The 12,088-nt window shown below is 30.7% G+C and overlaps 1 long non-coding RNA gene across 1 annotated transcript; it reads right to left on the bottom strand.

Annotated features, from left to right (window-relative positions):
- Positions 1 to 3,928: 3,928 nt before the first annotated feature.
- On the bottom strand, positions 3,929 to 9,169 carry LOC120251071. Its single transcript, XR_005533348.1, has 4 exons — positions 9,058 to 9,169; positions 8,887 to 8,973; positions 8,596 to 8,725; positions 3,929 to 3,998 (listed from the first exon to the last, which is right to left on the bottom strand). It is a non-coding gene; the product is annotated as an uncharacterized LOC120251071 (long non-coding RNA).
- Positions 9,170 to 12,088: the final 2,919 nt, after the last annotated feature.

Genomic DNA, 12,088 nt, shown 5'->3' on the forward strand with positions numbered 1-12,088 from the left:
GGTCTCGTTGTGTCATCGATATTGTCACTGGAGTGCTCTTGGATTTCATCTTCTTGGAATGCCAAATTCTGCTGGTGGAGCATCAATCACTTTGTGTGGCTTAATTTTGCACGCAGCCGAGCAATCATCCTTGTCCGCGTTTCATGCTTGGATAAGATGTGTAATATACTTGTGGTCGCTTGTGTAGATAAAATGAAGGGTTCCTCTTGTCAAATCTCTTTGTGATTGGATATCCACGAGATTGTAATCCTATGCATCTTCGTCAACATTTAGAGTCGGATCAAACCAATCACACTTTGAACAATGTAGTCCTTTTATTATGAGTGCGAGGATACTCTCAATGGTGGTACTAATCTCTCTCAAAAGACCATCATCATCATATGATGCTGCACCCAGAATGGAACCCTTTACACAAACCTCGTAACTATTTATTGTCATTCTTCTACTTTCATGTCTACTGTTAGTGAATTTATACCCTTGATGAAAAATACAATGGATAAGTCATCATAACTTTTAGCGCCCGATTGCGAGATCTTTCATCATTTTGATTGGTCACATTATTATTAGGGATCCCATGCCTACATAATAAGATGCACTATTAATATTAATAGACAAGAAATCAATATAATAAGATTGATAAATAAAGAAAGAATATATAAAGGTTAAGACTTACGCAAAATCTTAAACCAGGTTAGCAAATTCATTTTCCAATTTACCATCAACTCGTGCATTAGTTATATTAGGTGTATTTCCTACCATCTCTTCCACAAATATCCTTCAAAAGACGAACCGATTTGTGTTACTAAAAAGTAATTAAAATGAAGTAGAGAAGTATACTTGACATATTGTTGAACCTCATCACAATTTAGTAAGACATAATTTTGAGCTTGATGGTATTCTTTATCGAGTCAAAGCGCTTGATTTTCTGTGGCCTATGTATGGTCGACCGGAAAACTAGTTATTTATAAAAGACCTTCAGATGTTTCAACCTCTCTTCCATCATCATTATGAGGTACTTTTCTTAACTTTGTGTTCACATGAGGCTCAAAGTAATATGAACAAAAAGTGGATGCTTCTTCAACTAAGTACGCATTACAAATTGAACCTTCAACCTTGTTTTTGTTAGTTACTTTCTTCTTTAAATGACGTAAGAACCTAAATTATAAATAAGAATAGTTATATCAAATTAAAAAAATAGACATCATACAAAATCATATAGGCTGAATCTATATTAAAGTTTACCTCTCAAATGGGTACATCCAACGATATTGCACTGGCCCTGCTATCTTTGCTTCATATGGTAAGTGAATTGGAAGATATTCCATTGAGTCAAAGAAACCCTGAGGGAATATACGCTCCAACTTGCACAATATTACAGGAATTTCTTCAATAAGCCTATTCATGTCTTCCATTCTAATCATCGAACAAGTAAGATCTTTGAAAAATAAGCTTAGCTCTGTCAAAGCATTCCATACCGACAATGGTAATAATTCATGAAAGGCTATAGGGATTAACCTTTGCATAAATACATAGCAATCATGGCTTTTCATTCCATACATTTTATACTTGCACATATCAACACACCTTGCCATGTTTGAAACATACCCATCCGGAAACCGAATTTGACATACCCATTCACAAACAACATTTTATTCTTCCTTACTTAAGCTATAGCAAGATTTTGGATATTTCCCGGTCACTTCATTTTTCTCCAATTCTTTACGCTTGCAATATATTATCACATCCTCTCTTACTTTTACATTATCTTTGGTTTTGACTTCCACATCCATCACCGTGTCAAACACATTTTCAAAATCATTTTTTTCAATATGCATGACATCAAGATTATGGCGGATGAGATTAGTACTCCAATAAGGCAAATCCCAAAATATACTACGCTTGTGCCATCCACTTGACTTACAAATAGGAGCATTCCATTGTTCAGCACCAACTTCTATTATTTTGTTCAACTTTAAGTCTTTGATTTGTTTTAAAATTTGATGCCCAGAAAAAATAGATGGAGGTGGTGACTCTTCAATCTTGTTCTTTAGGAAATCATTTCTGTTTCTTCTGAAAGGATGATGTGTTGGTAGGAATTGCCGAGACAATCAAACCATGAAACTTTACCATCATTAACAAGGCTAAAAGACTTTGATTTATCCATACAATATGGACAAGCTTTTTTGCTTGCTGTACTCCATCCTGATAACATTGCAAAAGCTGGAAAGTCACTAATGGTGAGTGCAGCTCTCATCTGAAAATTTTGTTTCTTGGACACATTATATGTTTGTACTCCAACATTCCACAAATGTTTTAACTCTACAATTAATGGTTGCAAGTACACATCTAACTTTTGCTTTAGGTTTTTGGGGCCAGGTACAATAACAGTTAAAAACATATAAGGGTCCTTTATACACATCCATGGCAGCAAATTGTATGGTGTGATAATAATAGGCCAACAAGAATATTGCTTGCCTGATTGTCCAAATGGTTGAAACACATCTGTAGACAACCCAAGTCTTACATTTCGAGCCTCTGATGCGAAAAGAGGATGTATGAGATCAAATTACTTCCATGCTTCAGCCTCAGAAGGATGGCAAATTACGCCATCCTTTTTATCATGCTCTTTGTGCCATCTCATATCCTTCGCCGTCACCTTTGAAGCATACAATTTGTGTAGCCTAGGTATCAATGGAAAATAATGCATCTTTTGATTCGATAAATAATCTTTGTCATTCCCTATGCCTCTCTTCCCGCTTTTATATCGAGGATGATCACAAACCTTGTAACTTCTTCTGCCACTATCGTTACCCCAATATAACATACATCTATTTATGCAACAATGGATTTTCTCACATGGAAGACCCAAGCCAGCAACAAACTTCTTTGTATTATAGAAGTTATCAACCAACTTATTATTAGTTGGTAATGCCTCTTTCATAAATTGCAATACAGTATCATAACACCTCTCTGACATTTGAAACTCAGGTTTTATTATTAATAATCTTGCAACGGCAGATAATTGAGTGTGCGCTTCACATCCAGGCCATAAAGGTTCTTCTGCTGTATCAAGCATGCCATACAATTTTTGAGTTATAGGGTTTGGCATTTCCTCTTCATTTGCATCATAATATGGATCAAAGTTAGGACCAATTGCATCAATAATCATGTCCCTGTATGAGCTTGATCCTTCCACATCTTGTGATCTCAAAGAATTACACTGAGTTTCACTACAATTTGCATATACCATAGGTTCCCCATGACATACCCATTGACGATAATCTTGAGTAAACCCATTCCTCAGAAGGTGTAACTTCACATTATCAACCACTTCATACCTTCGATTTTGACACTTACAACATGGGTATCTTATTTTATCACCATCCATAAATCTCGGTTGGTCACAAGCATTTGGATGAATGACTCTACCCCAACTACAAATTCAGGGTTAATAAATCTATGTCCGTGTGTAAGTCTATTATACATCCACTCCCGATCAATTCCCATTTATATTCCGATAACATAGAACAATATGATTTTTAAAATTAACACATGTTTGTAGATTAAAAATATATTTAAAACACATACACCATATATGTTCACATGAATACTTTAAAACAAATATATATTCAGAGTTAAATTAAATTGCAAATTCAAAATAAGCCTACAAATAAATTGAGATAGATTAGGTGAACATGACAGACTTTATGGTTGACAAATACAAACAAACCTTAAAAGTTTTTTTAATACATTGTTCCTTTATTCTTAATTCATGCATATTTCTATATCATGCATAACACATGTGATCATTTTCTTTGTTTGTGTGAACACATTGCTATATACATACAAAAATTTCACCATATATATATATATATATATAAATGGGATAGAAAACATAGATGATTTGACCTCTCGGACACGTGTACTCACGAATTGAGTTTGCAGCAAAGGAATAACCACAGATTTCACCGGCGAGTTTGTAGCCGGGAAAGGATTGCCTGCTTCCAAATATAAACAGCTACTTAAATCCCTAGAAAGCACACATTCAACAGTGGTCAGCCCTTAAACCAAGAAATACCACCAAACAATAAAAAGAGCTACTTATAAACAAAGCCTAATAACAAGGACCAAAGGTAAACATATGAAAATAACAATCCTACCCATAATAACAAGCAACATTTATGCTACAGTTTGCAATTATTTTATAGCCAAAATATTCTCTACTATTTTGCCTGTAGCTAGCATATTAAAAAAAAATCTCAACTTTTGATTATTCATAATGAAAAACAGTAAACATTTCACTCAACAAAAACATAAGCATTCAGGAAGTATATCTAATTAAAATCCAGTAAAGCTTGACTCAACAAAAACATGAGCATTCAAGAAGTGTATCTAATTAAAATACAGTAAAGCTTGACTGTGCATGCATGTGTGTGGATTAATGGAAAGCATTACTTAGTTTGATTGTGCAGGCATAAGAAGCAATATATTATAAATATTAATTATAAATATTAATCATGGCCCGACCATTTGTTCTAATCATATTAAATTATTTGATTTAAGATGTTTTTAAAAACAATTATGCATGAATATTGTTATTCAATCATCATCATTAATTAATCACATAAAGAGAACATGAGTTATAAATTATTAATTAGAGTTTGATGATGAATTCATTGCAAGATTAAACACAAACACAATGAATTAATTTAGGAATTAATCTTTGCATAAAAATGAGTAGTTATTAAACTAGAATTTAGCTAATCACTGACTCTGTAAATAGAAAACTAAATAACACTAAGCACTTTAATTGAGTTTAAAGTCAAAATAAACAATTATAGCTTCAAATACACCAATCATTTAATTTTTTTCTTGTACTACATCCATGCATTTTTACCAGAGATATGCATGCTTTTCTTTTAGCTGCATGCAGTCATAGCTTAATTATTTAATTTGCTGAGTTTGGCTTTGGGAATGCATACATTCCCAAAGCAAAATAAATTTTATGGAAAGAAAAAAGGTAGGCTATAAACAAAATCATGGTCACAATGCAAACAAGAATCAACTTGGAAGCTGAGATAAGTTTTCTCATATTATTAATCCCTGAAGAATGGCTTTTAGTTCACAATATTAAAAAAAAGGGGGAAAAAGGAGGGGGAAAAAGGGGAAAAAAAGAAGGGAAGTGAAAGGCTTAAAATGAAGCAAAAACTATTATTAATAATTGATATATATATATATAGCTGTCTTCTTGTGATCTTGTGACGACACCAATGGATGATGATTAATTTTGTCTAGCTAGAGCTATACAAACATACCTATATAAATTTATTTTTTTTCTTCTTTCAATTAAATTTGTGGCTATATTATCCATATTTAGGAACTTTCATCATTGTAGACTAATTATTGAGAATAGATTTTCATGTAATTTGCTAGATATTTTTAATTGAAGAAGAAGTGCAGCTTAAATTATCTTTGAAAAGATAATTTTTCTTCATCTTGTTTGTCATAGAAATAAAATATTTTGAGTGGAAGATCCTTCCGACATAATATGAGTCATATGCATGGTAGAACTTGGTGATGAGAATTCAAATTCTTGCTATATATCTTTGGTCTCATTTTCACATTTAAATTGTGATGCCTTCTGAATGTTTTGTCTTCTTTAGAAATAGTGGAAAAGAACAGTGAAATTTAGCATGAGAACAAGATCAACTGTATTTGTTTATTAATAACTCAAGTACATGAAGAGTAAAAAGACACAGAAAAAAGAAAATACAATGATCATGTCCACAGGTTTGGCTCCCAAAAAAGATCAGGATCAGGATAAGCTTCAAAAAAATCAGAGCTAAAGAAATAAGGTGATATTTTTCAGCATTTAAAAAAATTAATTGTTCAATATCGACAAACCCAAAGCCACACCAAGCGAATTCGTCCAAATCCCAATTCACACACATAACATAAGATCGTATGCATTTTTAAATATAATCTACAAAAAACACACACCACCAAATCACACACAATCATCAGCGCCAGAGATAACAACTTCAATTTCATTGTGTATAGCATAGAAACCCACATGTTAAACATAACACATACCCATCTGCGAGGCAGAAGAAAACAACTCTCGAGAACATAGTAATATATATATATATATATATATATTACTATATAGAAAGAAAAGAAGAGCAGAATGTTTTACCTCTCAAGGTCTTCATATCTGATGTGAATATTAGTAATGGATAGCTTGAGGTTTCCAATTATGGTGTTAATTAATGAGCCCAGCCAGGATGTATTCTTTGCCAAGGAAGATAACAGTTAGCTAAAAAAATAGAGAACCTCCAAACTTGATCTTTTAAAAATGGGAATACTAAATCAGCACCCGAGCATATAGCATCCATAAAGGTAGTATATATACGCATATATGAAGCCAAATAATATAAAGAACTAATTAAACCATGATGTATTTGGTCTTCAATTAAGATACCACTTAAGAAGAAAAACAGAGACCCTCCCAACATATCTTTTGAAAATGGAATCAATAGATAAATTACTAAGAATATAGTAAAGCTAACACATAAACCACCATTCAGCCAAACATATGAAAGACATCAAGCCATGATGCATTCTTTGTCAATAGAGACAACAAAAAACTTTTGGAAAAAAAAAATAGAAAAGCTACAAAGCAATCTTTTGAAAATGAAATTACCCAAATAAATGCCCAAGCAAATACTAAACAAACATGCTGAACAGATAAACAACAATATAGTTCAATCATATAGAGAATATTAAACCACCGAGGCCTAGTAAAGCAACAGGTGTTGTGGTTAGGCAAAGGGTAAATGGCAAACAACAAACGGACAACAGTTGCACATAGTGACAAGCGAATGAATAACAAAAAAAACCAAACATAATTCATCTGAAGTTTCATGTTGATTCACAACAAAACAGATACCAAATTCATTCAAAGAAACGCATCAATCATTAGCAATAGGCAGGGACAAACATTCACAAAATATATCTCTACAATAACATTGCACATAACCATCCAGTCAAGTAGTAAAGAGGGCAGCCACCAGTTTTTTTATAAATAGGTCAAATAAAAACTCATGGATAACTAGTGAATGAATAACAAAAAAAAATGTTGATTCAGAACTAATATAGATACCAAATTCATTCAAAGATGATTTGCATTAATTATTAGCAGTAGGCAGGGACAAACATTCAGAAAATAAATCTCTACAATAGCATTGCATATAACCTTCTAGTCAAGTAGTAAAGAGGGAAGCCAGCAGTTTGCTTATAAATAGTTCAAACAAAAATTCATTGATAACTAGCAATGAATAACAAAAAAAAGGAACATAATTCACCTAAAGGTTTCATGTTGATTCAGAACTAATACAGAAAAGCTGCTACTTTAGATAAGAATCAAAATATGAATGATTGGTCTATCATGGCTGTAGGTTCACTGCTTTGGGAACTCTTGCCTTAAATTTATAAAATCATTTTTTTAACCATTTTATATTGTAAAATTGATTTTTTTTCTTTGCAAATCGATAATTTATTAAATAAGATTTATTTCATATAAATTATTCGCATGTCCCTTTCCAAACACATATTTATTTATTTATATACTCTATTTAAATATTAATATTTGCAAAATTTATTTTTGTGACAAACCCACTCATATATATATATATATTATATTTGACAAAGCATCAAACAATTGTCACATGAGAGACCTATGTTAGTATTACTTTAAGTGACTTTGGCCACTAGAAACAAACATTAAACTCAAAGTAGTGTTCTTATATATATACAAAAATAATATATTAATTTTGCGGAGATGTACACAATTACTCACTTGCATTAGCCTTTGTACTTATATACACAAATTTGTCATTTTGCATTATAGACCCTTTGTATTTTAAATTTCTATACTAAAGATGTGATGATATATCAAATATAACAAAATCTGTGGAAAGAAGTCTCATAAAAACATCAGTTTGACAAGGAAAATGCATGGGAGAATTACATAACATAGATCAGGGCGGCAAATTATTGAAGCTGGATATTCCATGAAGATTTTAAGTACTACAGATACTCATATGGATGCGTCTAAGTCACTTCCAGCATGCACATGATAACAAGATCAGACAAGCAAACAAATGTACAGAACTGGGAAGATTATTATACTTTAATAAGTGCCACCAAAGACTACACAAAAAGTTTCAAAACAAAGTGCAATAATTCTCACATAAGATATTCACCATTAACAAATAACATTAGTAACAAAGGTAGTAAATTGAATTAGTTTATAAGAGTAAAGGTTCTGCAAAGAACTAAGTTTTGCTAGAGCATCAGAATATTACTCATATAACAAGGCACACACTATGTAAGACACAGCATGAAGGTCGGAAAACCACCAAACTGTATAAGATACAGCATTAAATTAAACTCTCCTTCAACGGAGATTTGATTTTGCAAGAACTTCACAAATTAGAGCTCATAAAATGATATTTACATGTAATCCTAACTAGTGGATGAATACATCAGAAGGCACAAAAGGACTAATCAAGAGTCAAAATCAAAAGTACATACCAAATAAGCTCAAAAGCTCAGAGAACTGCTTCAACTCTTGATCCTTACACTGGTTTCCGGTCCCTGCTCCAAAAGAAAAGCTTCAAGATTCATCCACACATTCGATCATACTCCCATACAACCGATCACTCTGAATAGAACTCCATAAACGAGAGGATGAGAATCATCAGATACAACAACTTGAAATTCTAGCATTTTTTTTCAAGATTCAAGATGGAAACTTTGATAAACTGAAGAAAATCAGAACAAAGAAAATCAAAACCCAACAAATTAATAACAAATCCAACCTACCTCAGACGAAGAATTGAGCGAAAACCCAAACAAGCAGTGAAATCTCGCCTTTTCGGCTCCCTCTCAGTCCGAAAGAACTCCTCCGATCTGAACAAGGAACAAAGAACAAAGAACTCGTTCAGCGAGAGCAAGGGAAAAAGAAGATCTGTGAGAAGGCATGCGATGGCTCACCAGATGCTTGAACGGAAACCCCAAACAAGCAGTGATGCTCGAGGGCTCACTAGATGCTGTGAGAAAGCATGCGATGGCAGTGGAGGTGGAGAAGAGGCTTGGGGAGAAGGCATGCGATATGTTTAGCGTTTCTAAAAACCTATTTTTTTAAAAATAATCTAAAATTAAAATCTTTTATAAAATTTATTTATTAAATATTCGAAAATTTAAATTATTATTTTTAATAATTTTAATAACATTTAAGTTAATTAGTATTGTTTACTAATAAATTTTGTTATAAAAATAACTCCACTTGTTTAATTGTAAAATGTTTAATTGCAAAAAGGGATCAAATATTGAAATACGAAACTGAATATGGAAAAATAAAAAAAATAAAAAATTCATAAAAACTAAATTAAATATAATAATCTTTTTGTCAATCTCTACACAAATATTTTATTTATCACATACATATCATCCCGCACGCCTCCCAATGACTGACTCTTTCAATTATTTTCATATATGTTTTTATGAAAATGTATATTTAAAAATGTTTCTTTTTAATTTTATTAATATTATTTTTTGACATTCAAATTAGGTTAAGAAAAAATGATAAAATAGTTTTACAAATTAGTCAATTTTTTAAGACAAAATTATGAACACAGTTACATACTTTGTTAAAGATACATACATGCAAATTTCCTGCTTTCCAGGATTATATGTGAAAAAAAAATGTAACTTTTATGTTAGGAATAATCTATTATTATTAAAAACTGTTATTATTTGTTCATAGGTAACACTGTAGTTAGGGTTTTCTAACCCTACCCGTGAGGTTAGGTATTAATGTTTAAAAATATTTTTTTAAAATTAATTAGTTATTAAAAAATAAAAAATAATGACTCAAAAAGATTTAAAATTTTTTACTTATTCTTTAAAAAAATAATTATGTTAATAATAATAACATTTTAAAAATGGTTTGAAAACTAACAAGATTTAATAATAATAATAATAATAATAACAACAACAATAACAACAACAACAACAACAACAACAACAACAACAACATATTTTTCCAAAGTAAATATGATTGAAAAAAATTAAATTTTAAAAACAAATCAATAATTTAACATTGGGTCATTTTGATAATTAAAACAAAAAAAAGGTCATATTAAAAAAACTCATAGTCTAAGGTCCTGAAGCTCACTCCAAAGATTTTGGATGAGGACGTGAATCCCGGGTCCCATAACATTTATTTGAACTAATTATATACTTATATTTAATCCTAAACTTAAAAAAATATAATATAATATACTAACTGAGTAGACTTTTTAACAAAATACAATTAAAAGGTAAATAAATATATATCTTTATAAGTCTTTATAAAAAGATGGTGCTCAATTAACTTTTAGAAAAAAACTGTCAAGATTAAAGCTTGGTATATTATAAAATTAAAAATGTAATCTTTTGTTGGTGATTCATATTAAAATTTGTAATTTTACTTAAGTTTTGGTGCCACGACTATCAAGAATATAAAAAAAAAAATGCATTCTTCCTAGCAATTGTTGGCGTTATTTTAGTTAAATGCTAATTAAAAAGTGCATTTATTTATTTATTTTCTTTTGATTTCAACCAAATCATACTATAAAATTATGTATGTCATAATGAAGTTAATACAACTAATAATAAAATTTTTAAATTCAATAACAAATCTTAAAAAAAAAAGCAATTTAATACACTTCTAAACTAATCAAATTAATTTATATTTACCTAGGGATTAGCTTTGAATTAAACATGATGGCTATGTCCCTAGCTAATCCCTAGGTAATGTTTAAGATCAACAATTTTACCTACGGAAACTAATCTCTGGCTAAATAAAAATTCTAAGAAATAAAATACCTAGATATTAGCTACGGACAAATAACAACGATTATGTTTCCTAGCTAATCCCTAGGCAATGTTAAAGCTGTTCAGTTTACCCAGGGATTAGATACGGACAAATAACAATGAATATTTTACCTAGCTGATCCCTGGGTAATGTTAAAGCTGTTTAGTTTACCCAGGGATTAGCTAGGGACAAATAACAACGAATATTTTACCTAGCTAATCCCTGGGTAATGTTAAAACTATTTAATTTTACCCAGGGATTAGCTAGGGTATAGATACCAACAGATAATTTTCGATAGTAATCCATTGCTAAATATTGCCCGCCTAGTTCCAGCAATATTTAGTAATGGAATAGCTTGGGAAAGTTTTGCCCTTTCTAATTCCCTAGGTATTGCCCTGTGTAATCCCTGGGTAATATTTTTAATCTTTGTATCTAATCATTCCATTCTATTCCCTGGCTAAGTAGCCATGAAAATGTTTCCTTGGTAATTTTCGTTGGTAATTAATAATTTTCATGTAGTGTTGTCTTGCATGTTCTAGAAAGGGGAAGGCTTTTATAGTTAAATTGTGAAACTAACTTTATGAAAAAAACAATTGTCCAACTGACGTGTATGCATGTGGTATGCCATCAATATTCGATAAAACAAAGAAGAGTATTAAAAATCTCATTTTGAATGCAAATTTTACAATATACAATTTCCATCAGATCATATCAGATCCATGACAATGTTGGATGAATAAAATTCTAAGCAATAGATAAGATAAAATAAAATACATGTTAATGTACCTCATTACACACACACACACATTATATACATAAACTTCGCTATTGATTTCCACATTTCAACTAAATAACTATCATGATATTAACTTTAAAGTTGAATTATTTAAAAATTTTAGTTAATTAAATGTCAACTTCATATAAATGCCTTTTTTTCCATTTTGGAAAAAATTTAAATAATTAAACTCTAAATCCAATTTTTAATGACTCAGGTAAAAGGAGCCAACATTTGAACTATGATTATCGGAGAGGAAACTCTTTTGCTACAAATTTCTAATCATTTTCAAAAATAATGTAATTTTTTGGGGTAACTTTATATGGAAGCTATTTTGATGTATATCACATAATTTTTTATCTGATTCAATATTAAAAGAATAAGGTAATATA

The sequence above is a fragment of the Dioscorea cayenensis genome, chromosome 20 (genome assembly GCF_009730915.1).
Source record: "Dioscorea cayenensis subsp. rotundata cultivar TDr96_F1 chromosome 20, TDr96_F1_v2_PseudoChromosome.rev07_lg8_w22 25.fasta, whole genome shotgun sequence".
Lineage (NCBI taxonomy): Eukaryota > Viridiplantae > Streptophyta > Magnoliopsida > Dioscoreales > Dioscoreaceae > Dioscorea > Dioscorea cayenensis.